A 21413-nucleotide genomic window follows, 5' to 3' on the forward strand; every position below is an offset into this window, starting at 1 on the left:
TTTTAAAAAGTTCTGCAAAGAGTAATTAGAGAAACTTAAGGGGGCTTTACACGCAGCGACATCACTAGCGATGTCGCTGGTGAAAGCACCCGCCCCCGTCGTTAGTGCTTCACTGGCAAATCGCTGCCCGTGGCGCACAACATCCCTAGGACCCGTCGCACATACATACCTGCCTAGTGACGTCGCTGTCGCCAGCGAACCGCCTCCTTTATGATGGAGCGGTTCTTGCGACGTCACAGCAATGTCACACAGCAGCCGTCCAATAGAAGCGGAGGGGCGGAGAGCAGCCGAAAGAAAGTGACGCCCACCTCGTTGCCGGAGGATGCAGGTAAGGTGTTGTTCCTCATTCCTGCGATGTCACACATAGCGATGTGTGCTGCCTCAGAAACGACAAACAACCTGCGTCCTGCAACAGCAACGATATTTGGGATTAGAACAACGTGTCAACGATCAACGATTAGGTGAGTAATTTTGATCATTAGCGGTCCTTTGTACGTTTCACACGCAACGACGTCGCTAACGAGGCCGGATGTGCGTCACGAATTCCGTGACCCCAATGACATCTCGTTAGCGAAGTCATTGCGTGTAAAGCCCCCTTTAGGCTCTGTTTACATTAGCGTTATAATTGTTTAGAATAGTTATGTCAGCTATAATGGATCTTAATAACTCCTGATGGATCCCCTTTCACTTACAATGAGGACTTTCATTTTTTTTTTGGGTTCTGGTGGTAAATATATTTTTATATGTATATCTTGTTCACCACTTCCTGAGTTACTACATTTTGTATTTGAAGAAATATTTGGAGTCACACATATACATTGTCATTTTTTATAGCTGTCTGCTCCCAGACTATTTATATACCATGTGTCCTGAGGATTATATTTATACAAGAAAATATAGACTATGAGATGAGACACCTTTCATTAGAAATCAGTACAACGCCTAGAGAAAGAAGTGCACCTGGAGAGGTGAACAACAACAAATTAAGTGAAGGAGACATATTTACTTATTCTAACCTTTTAATGGAGCAATTTTATATTTTGTTCTTCATTTTTTCTTCCCCTTTTTACAAGTCATAACTTTTTTTATATTTTTCCATCAACACAGACATATAAGATTTTTTTTGGTGCAAACAGTTGTAGCTGTAAATGACACCATTCACATTACCATATTATGTTCTGAAATGGTAAAAAAAATCCAAATGAGGTGAATTGGCAAAAAATAACAAAATTTAGACATTTTGGTGGAGCTTAGTTTCCACAACTTTACTGCGTGATAAAATATCCCAGCAACATGATTCTCCTGTCAGTTCTATTACTTTGATACCAAGCTTGAGTTTTTAATTTGTTTGGGTGTTTTTCACTATTTTAGTGGCTTAAATGACTGCAGTAGGAAAAATTGTTCTGTTACTACTATTTTCTGAGCCTCAAACAGAGGATTGAAGTTAGTTTGCTAAAAAAGTTAATTTCTTGTAGTTTTTGCAGGCAAACACTTCAGCAGCACTTCTTTCTAACAGATGCAATCACTTTTTCTCCTTTATACTGTAGTTTCATAGACATCCACAGTGCTTTCCACAGCCCCTTCTCAGTCAACTCTTTTGCAAGTGCTACCCACAGTACTCATAGTCTTGTCTGACATCTTGTGTGCTGTTTTGCTCTACTCAATTACCACAAAACAGTTCCTCACATACAGGCACTGGAATCTGGCTATCTCTGATGTGGTAATTCTCCGGGCCACCGTTCGAGCCACCGAGCAGCAGCAGAAGCCCCAGACCTGAGTGTGGTTAGCGCGTCCCCTCCGCCCGCGACAATAACAATATAATTAGTATCATAAATGTGATACACTGAGGGAAATAAGTATTTGATACACTGCCAATTTTGCAAGTTTTCCCATCTACAGAGAATGGAGAGATCTGTAATTTTTATTATATGTACACTTCAACTGTAGCAGACAGAATTAAAAAAAAAATCCAGAAAATCACATTGTATGATTTTTGTATAATTAATTTGCATTTTATTACACAAAATAAGTATTAGATACAAAAGAAAAAAATAACTTCATTTTTGGTATAAACCTTTGTTTGCAGTTACACAGTTCAGATGTTTTCAGTAGTTCTTGACCAGGTTTGCACACACTGCAGCAAGAATTTTGGTGACTCCTCCATACAGATCTTCTCTAGATCTTTCAGGTTTCCGGGATGTCGCTGGACAACATTGAGTTTTAGCTCCCTCCAAAGATTTTCTATTGCGTTCAGTGGCTAGGCTACTCCAGGATCTTGAAATGCTTCTAAGGCCTAAGCCACACGGCGAGAAAATCGGTGCGAGTGGAGTGCTATAAAACATCGCATTCCACTCGGACCAATTCTAGCCTGTTTGTCAGCACACATGAGTGATTATTTTCTCAGCCCTAATCGGACTGAGAAAACAATCGCAGCATGCTGCGATTGTAAGCCGGGACTCTTTCTCTCGCACCCATTCAAGTGAATGGCGCGAGAGAAAAATCGCACTGCACTCGCGGTACACCGGTGTACCGCTAGTGCAGTGCGAGAATGGCAATAGCCGGCTATGCAGGAGAGAGGGAGAGAAATCCCTCCCTCCCCTCTTGAGTGCCACCCCGCCCCCCGCAGCTGAGGTCTGCTCGCACGAACGGACCTCAGTTGCAAGGACACACGCATGACACTCGGCTCTACTGTACTGCCAGCATGAGCCGAGTGTCATGCAAGGGGATCGCAGTAGTCCCCGTGTGGCCCCAGCCTTACAGAGCGACTCCTTAGTTTCCCTAGTTATGTGTTTCGATTCATTGTCATGCTGGAAGCCACAGCCATGACCCATCTTCAATGCTCTTACTGAGGGAAGGAGGTTGTTGACTAAAATCTAATGATACAAGAACCAATCTATCCTCCCTTCAATACACTGAAGTCGTCCTGTCCCCTTTGCAAAAAAGTACCCACAAAGTATTATGTTTTCACCCCCATGCTTTCATCAAACACAGCGAGTGAAGTTAATACCTAAAAGTTCTATTTTGGTCTCATCTGACCACATGACCTTCTCCCATACCTCCTTTGGATCATCTAGATTGTGCCACCCCCGGGTCAGCAGCCGGGCTGCTCGGATCCGGGTCCGCGGTGGCTCAAGGGATCTCCGGACCCGGGGGTTGGGGTCGCGCGGCCACTCGGAATAAAGGGGGGATATTTACACGGGGTGTTATGTTTGAAGTTCGTGACGCCACCCATGGTGTGTGGTAAGGTGGAGTACCACCACTGCAGTTGGGAGTACCCGGTAGTGATGTCGTGGGCAACCAGGTGTTTAACCCCTTCACGGGTAGGGTGGATGCCCCGAGACTCGATGAGGGTGACGGGGGGTGCCGTTGGAACGATGAGGGTCACCTGTGTACTCACTCAGTCCAATAATGCTGACATCGACAACTGTGGTAAACCAAAGTTCTTGACACCGCTGCCGCTGGGAGGGGAGCACACCTGGATCTCGTGCCCGATGGTGTTGCCTGTTAATCTGTGACCTTTACCGTGGCACCTTGTCTTCTAGTTGGTCCCTTTAGTGTGAAACTAATCGGGTCCCGCTCATCAGTATGGCTAACTGGGTGAGCTTGCTCTCAGGGTTCACGCTTGGGATTTTCTGGACCATATGTGTGGAAAGTCCTATCCCCCTCGTTGCGCTAGTACACCGATTTTGGAGCGGGTGGAGAATGGATCTTGAAGGCTCTGTCCTCGTCGGGTAAATTGCAAGGACGCCTAAAGCTACTTCCTGACCTAGGGTCCATGTACCCCGTCATGCCGAGGCCCCTGCCTAGTGATGACACAAGGCCGCCGGCTCTCCTCCTCGACTGTCCGTGCCCCTTGTCACGATCCCCTGCAACCGGGGTCCAGCTCCTACCAGGCCCAGACCAACGACTGCCACCTAGTAGCCCTAAGGAGCCCACACCCTGACCTCTTCTCACTTTCACCTCCAAGACTACACTGCCTCACTCCTGACACTCCTGACCTCCCCTTAACCAACCCCCCAAGTGGGCGACCCTATTCCCCTCAGGCCGTCCACTGGTGTGTCTGGTGGGGTTGGTGCAGAGTGTTCCTAGGATTTTGATTAGCTTGTTCTTGGCAACACCAAAGGTCAGGGACCTGTAACCAAGGAGGAGGTGGATACTGTACAGAAGGGCAGATTGCACAATACCCTGTGACGACCTGATAGACCAGGGCGTCACAAGATGGTCATTGGTGAACTTCAATTGCGCCTCGACATGTGCTGGTGTGAGCAGGGGGACCTTGCATACCCTGCAGGATTTTAATCCATGATGGCATAGTGTTACTAATGATAATCTTTGAAACTGTGGTCCCAGCTCTATTCAGGTTATTGTGTAGCACCCCAGGGTTGCCACAGTAACAACACAAAGGGTTAACTCCCCACACAACACCAATACCTCCTGGCCAGAAGGGGGAGACAAAGCTGCTTCCCTGTATATTCTGGTGTGGAGAGGAAGTGGTCAGTTCAGTTTCAGTTTGTTTGTGCAGTCAGTGCAGAGGACTGAGGAGGAAGGATCTCTGCATGTTGGAGCTGGGACAGCTCACCTCAGGATTCGCTGACTAATTCCAGGCCTAAGCTGAGGGTCTGAGGAAAGGAGACAGATTAAACAGAGGAACATACCAGGGAGAAAGAGTATTGCTGAACTCAGCCCAGTGGAGTGCACAGAACGGATGCTGGATCCAAGGCTGTGCAGATTACACACCGCATAGTTAACACCAGAGAAGTGAAGATTCCACATTCTTTACCTGTACCACAGACACAGCAACAAACACAGAGTTCAGGAACACTACAAGGAAGGACTCGAGTTGCCTGTCAGGTTGGTACCTGGGAGCAGAACAGGGCCGGCTGCCTAGTTCACACAGCAGCAGGCCACAGACACACAGTGCAGATAAGGAAGCCAAAATGGCCCAGCTGGGTGGGAGAAACCCTGAACCCTTCACAGACTCCGTGGACAATACTCTGCTGAATACCATCATCAGGAAAGGACAAATAAACTGCAAAACCGTGAGTCTGCTTGTTTATTGTGCTCGTGTCTTGCACTCCCCCCCATAGACTATCACACTGCCCCAGGAGAAGGCTCTACCCGTGGGGAGCCGTCCCATCTCAAGCTGCAATCCATCACCCCCGGAGGTTCTGCAGCAGCGGTGGTCATCTCTGATCACATTCCACGGGTGGTGTCACGAACATAACCCCTTTTTATTGTGGAACCAGGGAGTACAGACCGGGTCACGACACCATGATCCCCTTTCCAGAAGTGACCCCATGGCCCGGTTTGGGTATCCCCTTAACCCCTGGCGACACAACTGACCAGGTCCTCCTGTGTAATTCCTGACCTTTCTCAGTCATTCTTACCGCACAAGGCAAGATCTTGCATGGAGTCCCAGACCAAGTAGGTTTGACAGTCATCTTATGTTTCTTCCATTTTCTAATAATTGTACAATCAATTGTTGCCTTCTCACCAAGCTTCTTGCCTATTTTCCTGTAGCTCATCCCAGCTTGTGCAGGTCTACAATTTTGTCACTGTGTCCTTAAACATCACTTTGGTCTTGGCCATGGTGGAGTGTTTGGAGTGTGATTGATTGATTGTGTGGACAGGTGTCTTTTATGCAGGTAACGGGATCAAACAGGTGCAATTAATACAGGCAATAAGTACAGAGTAGGAGCATCTTAAAGAAAAAATAACAGGTCTGTGAAAGCCAGAAGTCTTACTGGTAATAAATAATAGTCTTTAATGTAATAAAATGCAAATTAATTATTTAAAAATTATACAATGTGATTTTCTGGATTTTTTTATTCTGTCACAGTTACCTACAATAAAAATTACAGACCTCTCCATTTTTTGTAGGTGGGAAAACTTGCAAAATCAGCAGTGTATCAAATACTTATTTTCCTCACTGCATATCATACAGACATTTATATATCACATTTGTACTATTTATTTACTTATTCATTCTTTCAACAGGACACTATCATTCCTAGATAATATACATATATCTTTTTATCTGACTATAATTTAAAAAGCATTTGGTCTTGGTAAAGGAGCAATATGTGTGAATATCTTTTACTTTCCATCAGTAAGTGACAGCATGAGAAGAGATTGCGCATTCACAACTGCCAAAACTTTTTAAAAGTTTAGTTCCCCCTTCGGTGTTTTTGCAAGCACCAATTCACATAGGTTCCTCAGTGTCAACTGTTTCAATATTATCTGGTAGGGAGGAGATTGTCATTGAGATGCCCTTAAACGTGTCTCTATGAACCGCCAGTGACATAGCTTTCTCCAGGGACAAGTGGAAGGGACTGGACGTCATCATGTCCCTAATCTGACCCGAAAGTCCATGACAGAACTGATTCTGAAGAGCATACTAGTTCAAGGAGGTCTCTACTGCCGAGTGTGTGAACTTTGAGCACTAGTCCTCAACTTTGTGGCCTCCCCGATTCAGCTTATGGATCTTAGATTCAGCTACTGTGACCCTATTAGGGTCACCGTAAATGAGGCTGGACTTCGCTTAAGTGCCAACATAGTAGCCATGAGTGCCTTCGACAGACATTAGAAGCCACGGCAACCCAATGATACTGCACTCATCTCCCCGGGGAAGCCAAATGGTGTCCAATACGCTCTCCTTTGGTTAGTGCATCTTAAATGCCTGTTACAGTGGCATTTAAGAGGTTAACAGTAGCAATCATAAATTAAGTCTAACCACTGTTATAGGCAGATGTCAGCTGTATAAAACAGCCAGTATCTGGCTTATTTTATGCCAGGATTTTGCTGCATTTTTGGCTCACTGTGTCACATGCTAGGTCATGCTCCTTTCTTCTAAAGGCCCATTTACACACAACGATATCGCTAACGAGATGTCGTCGGGGTCACGGAATTTGTGACGCACATCCGACGTCGTTAGCGACGTCATTGCGTGTAACAGCTCCGAGTGAGTTTACAATCAAAAATACTCACCTAATCGTTGATCATTGACACGTTGTTCTAATCCCAAATATCGTTGCTGTTGCAGGACGCAGGTTGTTCATCGTTCCTGAGGCAGCACACATCGCTACGTGTGACTCCGCAGGAACGAGGAACAACACCGTACCTGCATGCTGGGTGTCACTTTCTTTCGGCTGCTTCTCCGCCCCTCCACTTCTATTGGATGACTGCCGTGTGACGTCGCTTTGACGCCACACAAACCACCCCCTTAGAAAGAAGGCGGTTCGCTGGCCACAGTGACGCCGCTAGGCAGGTAAGTATGTGTCACGGGTCCGAGCGATGTTGTGCGCCACGGGCAGCGATTTGCCCATGACGCACAACCGATGGGGGCGTGTGCTTTCACCAGCGATATCGCTAGTGATGTCGCTGTGTGTAAAGCAGCCTTAAGTCTCTCCTCTTTTCAATGAGGTCATCATGATCTCTTGTTAGGGAAGGTGCTAAAAGTATCTAAGTTATATAAATATAATAAACATAATAAATATGGTGCAATTCATGAAAATTTTGGTGCAAATTGCACTAGAATCTAGTGTATTTCGTTTTCCTTTCTAGATAATAATTTTCCTCATTCCATCACATAGTTGTTGTTTGTTTATATGTTAAGATATTGGAAGAATGCAGCGAGAAGATCTCATTACTATACACTGCAAATGATCTTTCCCCTTAGAGTTAAATTATACGCTTGTGTCTTCCAAAAAGTTCATATCTGTCATATATAATTGTGTCTATTCTTTCATGTAATTAGCAGAATCTGACAGATGTGAATTGTATATATACAGTATAGTTAAGTCAGAATCCGGAAATACAGTTTATCTCCTTTATGTGATCTTAGGTTTCAGGGCAATTTCTTACGTAATATTTTTGTATGTAGAAAGGAGAATTCTTGAGTATTTCATGTAATGAAAGATTTTTTTTGACAAATATTAAATGCATTTCCTGGAGTTTTCATTTTTTTTTTTTTTAATTCTTGCAATAATTTATCTAACAGGCATATTTATGGTCTTTTTCTGTGGGCGACAACCAATGCTGCAAATTAGCTGTCCCCTACATAGAGAGTTGACTCTCCACCCAAATGAGATAGCTCCTGTGCAAGTTAATGGCCAACGAGTTAAGCCTTGTCACACAATTTAGCCAAACTAGAATTTTCGTCAATCCAAAGACACTAGAGATAATCGGATCATCCACAAAATGCAAAAAGGTCATGAAACAGGGGTGGACTCTAAAATAGTCAACGTAACCTACGATACCTCTCCCTGAAGAAACGATGAGCAACACAAGCGAAACGTGCGTCGGCGTGTTCTTTGGTGGCACAGGAGTGGGGGGGATTCTTCTTATGGGTGAGTTAGTTTGACTCTATTTTAGAGTCTATCCCTATTTAATGTGGACCCCCCTTAGACACTAATATGGAGTGGGGATATTTAATATATATATATATATATATATCTGTATATCTCTATATCTCTCTCTCTCTCTCTCTCTCTATATAGATATATATATATATATATATATATATATATATATATATACAGAGAGAGAGAGAGGTAATGAATAATGATGTGTCGCCAATTTCCTTAGGCAGGACATGGATATATACTACCCCATAAGTCCCCTATACATATTTACATATACTCTAACTACCGCCAAGAAGTTTTTGTATGTTCTACCCTGGTTTGTACCTTTTGTACTTTTTTGTATTCCACTATATGTATGGGCTACTTTACACTTTATGTGTTGTTTTTAATGGAATTTGAGATCAATAAAAATGAATGACTGTTTTTAGCATAATACTCCTAGTGGCCTCCTGTTTTGCTCCCCTCGTATGCTGGCTAGATCCTTCCTTTTTTTTTGCCAACCATAGTTTTTCTAAGCTGGTCTGGTGAGGTGTTGTCATCCAGACTAACTGGTGGTTCATAGGCAAGCTAACAAAAGTTAATTCCTGCTGGTCTGCTTGTGAGTTTTCTTTGATCACATGTTGTGGGGGAGCCAATCACATATGCTTCCCTTCTGTATATGCTGTTTAAATTCTTCCATCTATGCCATAGTTTATCTATACTGGTCTGGCGAGGTGTTGTCATCCAGACTAACTGGTGGTTGTAGCACTTGTTGCTTTGTGCAGTTGTGGAGTTAACCTTTGTTGTCTTTTTGTTGCTACCTTCTTGCTCTTGCTTTTCTCCTGAGTCTCTCATTGTTTGTTCCTGTGCGTTCACAATGTGTCAGAGTTTCAGTTTTCCCCTGTCTGTCTTTATCTGTTTTTCTATCTCAGTCCTGCCCCTTCCTTCCCTGGTGAAAGGGTGGAATCTGGTAGATCTTCAGCAAAGAAAACAGTGATTTTATCAAAACTGTGGTAAGCAGCCCAGTAAGTGACACATGGATGGAATCAGGGTTTCCGCCCCTACATCACGCTGCTCTCAGATGGGGTTGCAAAAACTTGATAACAGATTTCCTTTAATTTACATAAAATCAAACCAATTTTTCTATAATGTCAACGTATATTGATCTCAACTATCACCTATCTATATTAAGAAATTATATACAAAGCTACAATAAAAATGAATTAAAAAAAAACCAAATGCTTCTCTGAGAATAATAGCACATCCTATTATGAAGCCATGGTCTTCTTGTCATTTGTAGCTCCGGCATCTCTAGACTTGTAAGCGAGACACTAATATAAGTCATTGCTCCGAGTGCAGTCTGTCAATTCCCAGCATGGTTCACGGCTGTAATGAAATATTAATGAATGCGCTGGAAATACTTTTTCTAGTTTTTAGGATGTTACATGACAAAATAATTATAACAGAAATGTTCATTGCACCAGAAAGAAGCGAATGTATCGAGGCAGGATCAGTCCCTGATATACAGAGAGGCCGGTTCCTGAGGACAACTTCGTGCTCGGTCAGGGACTGGAGTCATTCTTCTTCTTTTTTGTTGCTAAGGATCATCATGATCTATATATTCTGCAGGATGATAAAACTGAGATGATTATTATGCGGGTATTTACAGCTAACGAGATGCACTGTCCCTACGGCACGGAAATATACAGCTGGTAACAAAAGGGCTTCAACATTGGCGCAATTTACCACGACGAAGTTCAAGAGGCGTAAAAGATTTTATTAGCTACATGATCTCCATGGCAACCAGAGAAGCTTATAAATTCTGCACTTTATAAGGACACGGAGAAGAGGCTACTGCACGAAGGGTGATGTGAGAACCGGCAAAATGCAGACTCAAACCCTACAGTGCAATGAACTTTTACTTTACCGAAATGTGCGGTAAACCAGCTATTTACAGAAGACTCATTTTTATTTATCATCCATTGCTGACATAGCACCATCATATTCCACAGCGATTTATAGACATTATCACCCCAATTCTTATGTTTTCATGCACTAAAGGCTGCTTTACATGCTAGCGATGTCGCTCGTGGAAGCACCCGACCCCGTCGTTTGTGTGTCACGGGCAAATCACTGCCCGTGGCACACAATATCGCTAACACCTGTTACACGTACTTACCTTCCTAGCGAAGTCACTGTGGGCGGCGAACAACCTCTTTGTTAAGGGGGAGGTTCGTGCGCTGTCACAACGACGTCACACAGCGGCCGACCAATAGAAGCGGAGGGGCGGTGACCAGCCGCATTAATGACATGCCCACCTCATTGCCGGAGGACGCAGGTAAGCTATTGTTTGTCGTTCCTAGCTTGTCACACGTAGCGATGTGTGCTGCCTCAGGAACGACGAACAACCTACGTCCACAACGACCAACGAGATTTTGAAAATGAACGACGTGTCAACGATCAACGATTAGGTGAGTAAGTTTGATCGTTAACACTCGCTCGGAGCTGTTACATGCAACAATGTCGCTAACAACGCCGGATGTGCGTCACGAATTCCGTGACCCCGACGACATATCATTAGATATGTTGTTGCGTGTAAAGCCCCCTTAAATGCTGCTCTACACGCAGAGACATCGCTAGCGATGTCGCTCGTGAAAGCACCCACCCCCTCATTTGTGAGTCACGGGCAAATCGCTGCCAGTGGCGCACAATATCACTAACAACAGTCACGCATACTTACCTTCCTAGTGACGTCGCTGTGGGTGAACAACCTCTTTGTTAAGGGGGAGGTTCATGCACCGTCACAGTGACATCACACAGCGGTCGACCAATAGAAGCGGAGGGGTGGAGACCAGCCGCATTAACGACACGCCCACTTTGTTGCCGGAGGACGCAGGTATGGTGTTGTTCGTCATTCCTGGGGTGTCACACATAGCGATGTGTGCTGCCTCAGGAACGACGAACAACCTACGTCCACAATGACCAGCGAGATTTTGAAAATGAATGACGTGTCAACTATCAACGATTAGGTGAGTATGTTTGATAGTTAACACTCGCTCCGAGTTGTTACACGCAACGACATCGCTAACAACGACGGATGTGCGTCACGAATTTTGTGACCCCAACGACATATTGTTAGATATGTCGTTGCGTGTAAAGCCCCCTTAAGTAATTTGATCTTTTCATTTCATAGATAGGGTTTTTGATTACAATTCTTCCATGAAGACCACTTTTGGACAAAACTTTTCCAACCAGTAAATGAGTGAAGCTGGGTCCAACTGGTTGCAGACAGTCCTCAGCTGATGGCACCTACTGGACATCTTACGATTTCAAAGGGAAGTAAAAGTGATGTGCCTTTCATCTGCTGCAGTTTTCTTGACTAACCAACACATCTACGATTGTCAATATGTAAAAAACACAAAAAACCTGAGCTGAAACAATGTTCAGTAAACATGCAACATTAAGCATGTGAATTGCAGGCTTAAGACTAGAAAAAAAAACAAAGAGAAAATTGCATGAAAAATACCCTGACTATAAATAAATAAATTGCAAGTGCTTAATAACAGGGTACTTAGTGTATACATTTTTGCAAAAAGGTAAAAAGCTGTCTCACCTCGTCAAGGTGTACCCATCTGAGACAGTCCCTAACCTACTGAAGTTAAAAACATTATCAATACCTGACTTGTGTCATGTAAGTTTGATCGTTAACACTCGCTCGGAGCTGTTACACGCAACAATGTCGCTAACGACGCCGGATGTGCGTCACGAATTCCGTGACCCCGACGACATATCGTTAGATATGTTGTTGCGTGTAAAGCCCCCTTAAATGCTGCTCTACACGCAGCGACATCGCTAGCGATGTCGCTCGTGAAAGCACCCACCCCCTCATTTGTGAGTCACGGGCAAATCGCTGCCAGTGGCGCACAAAATCACTAACAACAGTCACGCATACTTACCTTCCTAGTGACGTCGCTGTGGGTGAACAACCTCTTTGTTAAGGGGGAGGTTCATGCGCCGTCACAGCGACATCACACAGTGGTCGACCAATAGAAGCGGAGGGGTGGAGACCAGCCGCATTAACGACACGCCCACTTCGTTGATTGTCACTATGTGACTGTAGGAAAGCCATGAAGAGGGACTCCTTGTCACGCCTAGCGTGACTGGATTGGGAGAATGAGTGGTCAGGGGACCCATGCGCTTACCCTCAAGATAGAAAGGGACCCTAGACTGATCCTCAACTCAGAAGTACGCTTAATGATAGCAACGTCTGAGCCCTCAGCTTCTCCCTATCTTCTGTCCTGGCCCTGATGATAATGTTCCCTCCACAACTACCACCCAAGGGGACAGACCAGGATGGAGATCCTCGAAACCCCCACCAAAAAAAACAGACAGAGGGTAACAACATTACTCAGGCGCTAATAAACAATCAGCAGGGGTGAAGAGGAACCAAGAAGGGTAAAGGGAAAGTAACAACACCAGAGATAAATATCACACAACTAAACACCAGACTACTGAAGCAGCAAGGAATGCATCCATCCACCTCCGAGCCAAGCTCCAGAAAGATCCTGAATAACCGGCACCCCCTGCTGGAAGTAGCGGGTTTTTATCCAGGCCAGAAGTGGACATTAGCAGGAACAGCTGAGCTGCATTTGTGGCGTCCTTGAGGCTTCACTCGCCACAGGGTGCTGCATCTCATTTAAGATGCAGTACTCATCCCGAGTAAGGAAAGCTTAATTGCTGGTGTTTCTCACATTCACACATCAAACACAGTTAGGTGCTTTCCCACCAGGGGTTGGCCTGGGGTAGATAGGGGCGTGGCCATTACGAAGCATTAGACTTTCCAGGTCACTAGGACAACCACCTGGGGTGCGGGCACCACTTGGGGAAAAGGAAGGAGCACCTACATACATAGTCAGTTTGCTCCGGGCACTGCTTGGGATGAGGAGCACAGTCAGGACTTCGGTCCAGGAACATTTTCTCTCTACCTTCACACTTCTGCGAGCACTGCGAGACCCGTGGCTTGGAGAAAGCTGCTTGGCCAGGGTTCGCTACAGCTACACGGGATTCCAGGGTCTGCGGAGAGTGCAGGAAACACCCGCAGCCCGTTCCATATTCCACCTACACCGGGATTGGAGGGACCCCTACCAGAAAGGACTCACAGTGGGAATACCGGCGGTGACCTCGAATTGCTCGTGATCGGCTGGGGCCCATCATTGTGGTGACTGGCATCTTCCAGGTAAACCAGGACTGTGAGTAAAGAAAATCTTGAACCCACAAAGGCTGTGTCTGCCTGTCCTTGCTGGCGCCCTGTGCTTTGGCACCCGCCATTACTACTCCCCTCATCATCTTCCCCGTGGCCCGCTCCACCTGTGGGAAGCAGAAACATCTTAGCTGCTATAACCATCTGCCCCGGAGGACAGCAACAGCAATGGCAGCTAATCCTTGGCCGCGTACCGCAGGAGGCATCATGAGACAAATCTCCACCATCATCATTCCCCCCTTCTTTATTGTACACCTATGGGCCACAAAACGGGCAAGGGCCACCCGTGACATCCCCAGACCCGACATCACCAAGCCCGGAGATTAGTAAAGTTAACCCCTTGCCCCATGGGTGCTACACATTCATGAGTCTGCTGCTGCAACATAAACTGACAGTAAAACCTCATGTGCCTAAAGAAATGAACAAATTGTCTCTCCAGTAAAGGAGACAAACTCTAGCACAGCACCACCTATTGGAAGTAGCGATCCTAAAAGTCACAAGTGGATTTTCGACAATCCTTTGCAATATGACTCAGGATATATAAGCCAGATCAGAATCCCAATTTGCAGACACGGTGTTTCGGGGTGCTTGCCCCTCGTCAGTGCAAAGTATGGGGGTGTCTGATCTGGCTCATGAGAAAGCTATGTGGGGACCACGGGGGAACACTATTCTCCTTAAGGAGACTTTGCAAGCCAGTCTGGCTGCCAGGTAAGGGGACTTATAGCTGCAATGCCCCTCTGGGAAATATTCAAATTGTCTCTCCAGTAAAGGAGACAAACTCTAGCACAGCGCCACCTATTGGAAGTAGCGATCCTAAAAGTCACAAGTGGATTTTCGACAATCCTTTGCAATATGACTCAGGATATATAAGCCAGATCAGAATCCCAATTTGCAGACACGGTGTTTCGGGGTGCTTGCCCCTCGTCAGTGCAAAGTATGGGGGTGTCTGATCTGGCTCATGAGAAAGCTATGTGGGGACCACGGGGGAACACTATTCTCCTTAAGGAGACTTTGCAAGCCAGTCTGGCTGCCAGGTAAGGGGACTTATAGCTGCAATGCCCCTAAAATTCCACGGGGGAACACTATTCTCCTTAAGGAGACTTTGCAAGCCAGTCTGGCTGCCAGGTAAGGGGACTTATAGCTGCAATGCCCCTCTGGGAAATATTCAAATTGTCTCTCCAGTAAAGGAGACAAACTCTAGCACAGCGCCACCTATTGGAAGTAGCGATCCTAAAAGTCACAAGTGGATTTTCGACAATCCTTTGCAATATGACTCAGGATATATAAGCCAGATCAGAATCCCAATTTGCAGACACGGTGTTTCGGGGTGCTTGCCCCTCGTCAGTGCAAAGTATGGGGGTGTCTGATCTGGCTCATGAGAAAGCTATGTGGGGACCACGGGGGAACACTATTCTCCTTAAGGAGACTTTGCAAGCCAGTCTGGCTGCCAGGTAAGGGGACTTATAGCTGCAATGCCCCTAAAATTCCACGGGGGAACACTATTCTCCTTAAGGAGACTTTGCAAGCCAGTCTGGCTGCCAGGTAAGGGGACTTATAGCTGCAATGCCCCTCTGGGAAATATTCAAATTGTCTCTCCAGTAAAGGAGACAAACTCTAGCACAGCGCCACCTATTGGAAGTAGCGATCCTAAAAGTCACAAGTGGATTTTCGACAATCCTTTGCAATATGACTCAGGATATATAAGCCAGATCAGAATCCCAATTTGCAGACACGGTGTTTCGGGGTGCTTGCCCCTCGTCAGTGCAAAGTATGGGGGTGTCTGATCTGGCTCATGAGAAAGCTATGTGGGGACCACGGGGGAACACTATTCTCCTTAAGGAGACTTTGCAAGCCAGTCTGGCTGCCAGGTAAGGGGACTTATAGCTGCAATGCCCCTAAAATTCCACGGGGGAACACTATTCTCCTTAAGGAGACTTTGCAAGCCAGTCTGGCTGCCAGGTAAGGGGACTTATAGCTGCAATGCCCCTCTGGGAAATATTCAAATTGTCTCTCCAGTAAAGGAGACAAACTCTAGCACAGCGCCACCTATTGGAAGTAGCGATCCTAAAAGTCACAAGTGGATTTTCGACAATCCTTTGCAATATGACTCAGGATATATAAGCCAGATCAGAATCCCAATTTGCAGACACGGTGTTTCGGGGTGCTTGCCCCTCGTCAGTGCAAAGTATGGGGGTGTCTGATCTGGCTCATGAGAAAGCTATGTGGGGACCACGGGGGAACACTATTCTCCTTAAGGAGACTTTGCAAGCCAGTCTGGCTGCCAGGTAAGGGGACTTATAGCTGCAATGCCCCTAAAATTCCACGGGGGAACACTATTCTCCTTAAGGAGACTTTGCAAGCCAGTCTGGCTGCCAGGTAAGGGGACTTATAGCTGCAATGCCCCTCTGGGAAATATTCAAATTGTCTCTCCAGTAAAGGAGACAAACTCTAGCACAGCGCCACCTATTGGAAGTAGCGATCCTAAAAGTCACAAGTGGATTTTCGACAATCCTTTGCAATATGACTCAGGATATATAAGCCAGATCAGAATCCCAATTTGCAGACACGGTGTTTCGGGGTGCTTGCCCCTCGTCAGTGCAAAGTATGGGGGTGTCTGATCTGGCTCATGAGAAAGCTATGTGGGGACCACGGGGGAACACTATTCTCCTTAAGGAGACTTTGCAAGCCAGTCTGGCTGCCAGGTAAGGGGACTTATAGCTGCAATGCCCCTAAAATTCCACGGGGGAACACTATTCTCCTTAAGGAGACTTTGCAAGCCAGTCTGGCTGCCAGGTAAGGGGACTTATAGCTGCAATGCCCCTCTGGGAAATATTCAAATTGTCTCTCCAGTAAAGGAGACAAACTCTAGCACAGCGCCACCTATTGGAAGTAGCGATCCTAAAAGTCACAAGTGGATTTTCGACAATCCTTTGCAATATGACTCAGGATATATAAGCCAGATCAGAATCCCAATTTGCAGACACGGTGTTTCGGGGTGCTTGCCCCTCGTCAGTGCAAAGTATGGGGGTGTCTGATCTGGCTCATGAGAAAGCTATGTGGGGACCACGGGGGAACACTATTCTCCTTAAGGAGACTTTGCAAGCCAGTCTGGCTGCCAGGTAAGGGGACTTATAGCTGCAATGCCCCTAAAATTCCACGGGGGAACACTATTCTCCTTAAGGAGACTTTGCAAGCCAGTCTGGCTGCCAGGTAAGGGGACTTATAGCTGCAATGCCCCTCTGGGAAATATTCAAATTGTCTCTCCAGTAAAGGAGACAAACTCTAGCACAGCGCCACCTATTGGAAGTAGCGATCCTAAAAGTCACAAGTGGATTTTCGACAATCCCTTGCAATATGACTCAGGATATATAAGCCAGATCAGAATCCCAATTTGCAGACACGGTGTTTCGGGGTGCTTGCCCCTCGTCAGTGCAAAGTATGGGGGTGTCTGATCTGGCTCATGAGAAAGCTATGTGGGGACCACGGGGGAACACTATTCTCCTTAAGGAGACTTTGCAAGCCAGTCTGGCTGCCAGGTAAGGGGACTTATAGCTGCAATGCCCCTAAAATTCCACGGGGGAACACTATTCTCCTTAAGGAGACTTTGCAAGCCAGTCTGGCTGCCAGGTAAGGGGACTTATAGCTGCAATGCCCCTCTGGGAAATATTCAAATTGTCTCTCCAGTAAAGGAGACAAACTCTAGCACAGCGCCACCTATTGGAAGTAGCGATCCTAAAAGTCACAAGTGGATTTTCGACAATCCTTTGCAATATGACTCAGGATATATAAGCCAGATCAGAATCCCAATTTGCAGACACGGTGTTTCGGGGTGCTTGCCCCTCGTCAGTGCAAAGTATGGGGGTGTCTGATCTGGCTCATGAGAAAGCTATGTGGGGACCACGGGGGAACACTATTCTCCTTAAGGAGACTTTGCAAGCCAGTCTGGCTGCCAGGTAAGGGGACTTATAGCTGCAATGCCCCTAAAATTCCACGGGGGAACACTATTCTCCTTAAGGAGACTTTGCAAGCCAGTCTGGCTGCCAGGTAAGGGGACTTATAGCTGCAATGCCCCTCTGGGAAATATTCAAATTGTCTCTCCAGTAAAGGAGACAAACTCTAGCACAGCGCCACCTATTGGAAGTAGCGATCCTAAAAGTCACAAGTGGATTTTCGACAATCCTTTGCAATATGACTCAGGATATATAAGCCAGATCAGAATCCCAATTTGCAGACACGGTGTTTCGGGGTGCTTGCCCCTCGTCAGTGCAAAGTATGGGGGTGTCTGATCTGGCTCATGAGAAAGCTATGTGGGGACCACGGGGGAACACTATTCTCCTTAAGGAGACTTTGCAAGCCAGTCTGGCTGCCAGGTAAGGGGACTTATAGCTGCAATGCCCCTAAAATTCCACGGGGGAACACTATTCTCCTTAAGGAGACTTTGCAAGCCAGTCTGGCTGCCAGGTAAGGGGACTTATAGCTGCAATGCCCCTCTGGGAAATATTCAAATTGTCTCTCCAGTAAAGGAGACAAACTCTAGCACAGCGCCACCTATTGGAAGTAGCGATCCTAAAAGTCACAAGTGGATTTTCGACAATCCTTTGCAATATGACTCAGGATATATAAGCCAGATCAGAATCCCAATTTGCAGACACGGTGTTTCGGGGTGCTTGCCCCTCGTCAGTGCAAAGTATGGGGGTGTCTGATCTGGCTCATGAGAAAGCTATGTGGGGACCACGGGGGAACACTATTCTCCTTAAGGAGACTTTGCAAGCCAGTCTGGCTGCCAGGTAAGGGGACTTATAGCTGCAATGCCCCTAAAATTCCACGGGGGAACACTATTCTCCTTAAGGAGACTTTGCAAGCCAGTCTGGCTGCCAGGTAAGGGGACTTATAGCTGCAATGCCCCTCTGGGAAATATTCAAATTGTCTCTCCAGTAAAGGAGACAAACTCTAGCACAGCGCCACCTATTGGAAGTAGCGATCCTAAAAGTCACAAGTGGATTTTCGACAATCCTTTGCAATATGACTCAGGATATATAAGCCAGATCAGAATCCCAATTTGCAGACACGGTGTTTCGGGGTGCTTGCCCCTCGTCAGTGCAAAGTATGGGGGTGTCTGATCTGGCTCATGAGAAAGCTATGTGGGGACCACGGGGGAACACTATTCTCCTTAAGGAGACTTTGCAAGCCAGTCTGGCTGCCAGGTAAGGGGACTTATAGCTGCAATGCCCCTAAAATTCCACGGGGGAACACTATTCTCCTTAAGGAGACTTTGCAAGCCAGTCTGGCTGCCAGGTAAGGGGACTTATAGCTGCAATGCCCCTCTGGGAAATATTCAAATTGTCTCTCCAGTAAAGGAGACAAACTCTAGCACAGCGCCACCTATTGGAAGTAGCGATCCTAAAAGTCACAAGTGGATTTTCGACAATCCTTTGCAATATGACTCAGGATATATAAGCCAGATCAGAATCCCAATTTGCAGACACGGTGTTTCGGGGTGCTTGCCCCTCGTCAGTGCAAAGTATGGGGGTGTCTGATCTGGCTCATGAGAAAGCTATGTGGGGACCACGGGGGAACACTATTCTCCTTAAGGAGACTTTGCAAGCCAGTCTGGCTGCCAGGTAAGGGGACTTATAGCTGCAATGCCCCTAAAATTCCACGGGGGAACACTATTCTCCTTAAGGAGACTTTGCAAGCCAGTCTGGCTGCCAGGTAAGGGGACTTATAGCTGCAATGCCCCTCTGGGAAATATTCAAATTGTCTCTCCAGTAAAGGAGACAAACTCTAGCACAGCGCCACCTATTGGAAGTAGCGATCCTAAAAGTCACAAGTGGATTTTCGACAATCCTTTGCAATATGACTCAGGATATATAAGCCAGATCAGAATCCCAATTTGCAGACACGGTGTTTCGGGGTGCTTGCCCCTCGTCAGTGCAAAGTATGGGGGTGTCTGATCTGGCTCATGAGAAAGCTATGTGGGGACCACGGGGGAACACTATAGTATAACCATGTAAAGAAATGAAACCAGTTTAATGTGTGTGATCTAGGATGGTATGAGAGGAAACACAACCTAAGCCTGTCACAAAACTCAGCAAGAGAAGACCTTGCCACTTCTATAGTGTTTCTCATGCTAAGGGTCCATTGACTATCCCTAGCTTCAGGGTAACCCCTAATGGTGGAGATGCCTGAGTCATGTGTCTGGCTATTCTCCTGACTAGAACTAATCTTGAATTAATAATTTAACATATTATTTTATATTTTCTAATCTGATATTTAGACCTTCCAATTTGAAGTCTTCTATACTGATATTGATGTCTTCTATCTTTTGATATTTTAAGATAGTTTTAAGATTTTTAAACTGGCCACCCTCAACCCGGGTGCCTATGCACAATGTACACAGAGAGCTGCCAATCAGTGGTGTGGGCAGAAGTAGTAGATGTGCAGCAGATAAAACATTAATTTTACCAAAACTACAGCAAGCAGCCCAGTGAATGATACATTGCTGTAATCAGGGTCTCTACCCTTATATCATGCAGTTCTCAGATGGGGGTAGCGAAAAAGATTCCCTTTACTAGAGATTTCATCAGCAGCATGACCCAAATGACTTCAGACTACATCATATGATAAACTCATTTAGAAGGACATGATTCTGTCATCTAGACCAAATGGCCATGACTTCAACCCTCTGGAGTAATATGTATGTTATGAATAGATAATAGTATTAGAATATGGAAATGTTACCTCAACCGGAAAAGCAATTAGCAATTTGCAAAAACAAATCTTCGATTTTCTACAAGGGTACAAGTCTTAAGGTTACAAGCAGTGACATCACTAGCGATGTCGCTGATGAAAGCACCCGCCCCCGTCGTTTGTGCGTCACGGGCAAATCGCTGCCCGTGGCACACAACATTGTTTACATCCATCACACGTACTTACCTGCCTAACGACGTCGCTGTGGCCGGCGAACCACCTCCTTTCTAAGGGGGTGGTTCGTTCGGCGTCACAGCGGCGTCACTAAGCGGCCACCCAATAGAAGCGGAGCGGCGGAGATGAGCGGCCGTAATATCCCGCCCACCTCCTTCCTTCCTCATTGCCGGCGGCTGCAGGTACAATGTAGTTCACAATGTATGTCACACATAGCGATGTGTGCTGCCGCAGGAACGACGAACAACCTGCGTCCTGCAACAGCAACGATATTCGGTAAAGGAACGACTCGTCAACGATTAGGTAATTTTGATTGTTAACGGTCGTTCCTGCGTTTCACATGCAACGATGTCGCTAACGAGGCCGGATGTGCGTCACAAATTCTATGACCCCAACGACATCTCGTTAGCGATGTCTTTGCGTGTAAAGCGGCCTTTAGAGAATGATCTTGGTAGAGATAACATTGCTTTATATTTTAAAGCATTACTTACTGATGTCCCATTATATTCTGGAGATGGACAGTTTTTATGAAGATTTATTTTTTGTGTTTTTTTTCCATTATGATTCTTATTCATACTTTACTTTTCTGATTTTTCAATGGGTTTGTTACATTTCTCTAACAGGAAAAACAATCTTATAATCAATTAGTTACGTCAAAAGGCTAATTCTGTGCTGGAGATCATCAAATGAAATGGTATATATTTTCTTAATTTGGCCTTTCCTATTTTTAAAATAATTTCTATAGCAGCAAGGAACATTTATCGAGAAATCGAATCAACATGATTTAAAATGGTAATTGCAGAGAAAAGCTTTTAGGGCAATGTGCTCAGAAAAATAAAATGACAATGTCCCAAGGTAGATTAGTTTGCTTACTGGGGATTGTCCAA

The sequence above is a fragment of the Anomaloglossus baeobatrachus genome, chromosome 6 (genome assembly GCF_048569485.1).
Source record: "Anomaloglossus baeobatrachus isolate aAnoBae1 chromosome 6, aAnoBae1.hap1, whole genome shotgun sequence".
NCBI lineage: Eukaryota > Metazoa > Chordata > Amphibia > Anura > Aromobatidae > Anomaloglossus > Anomaloglossus baeobatrachus.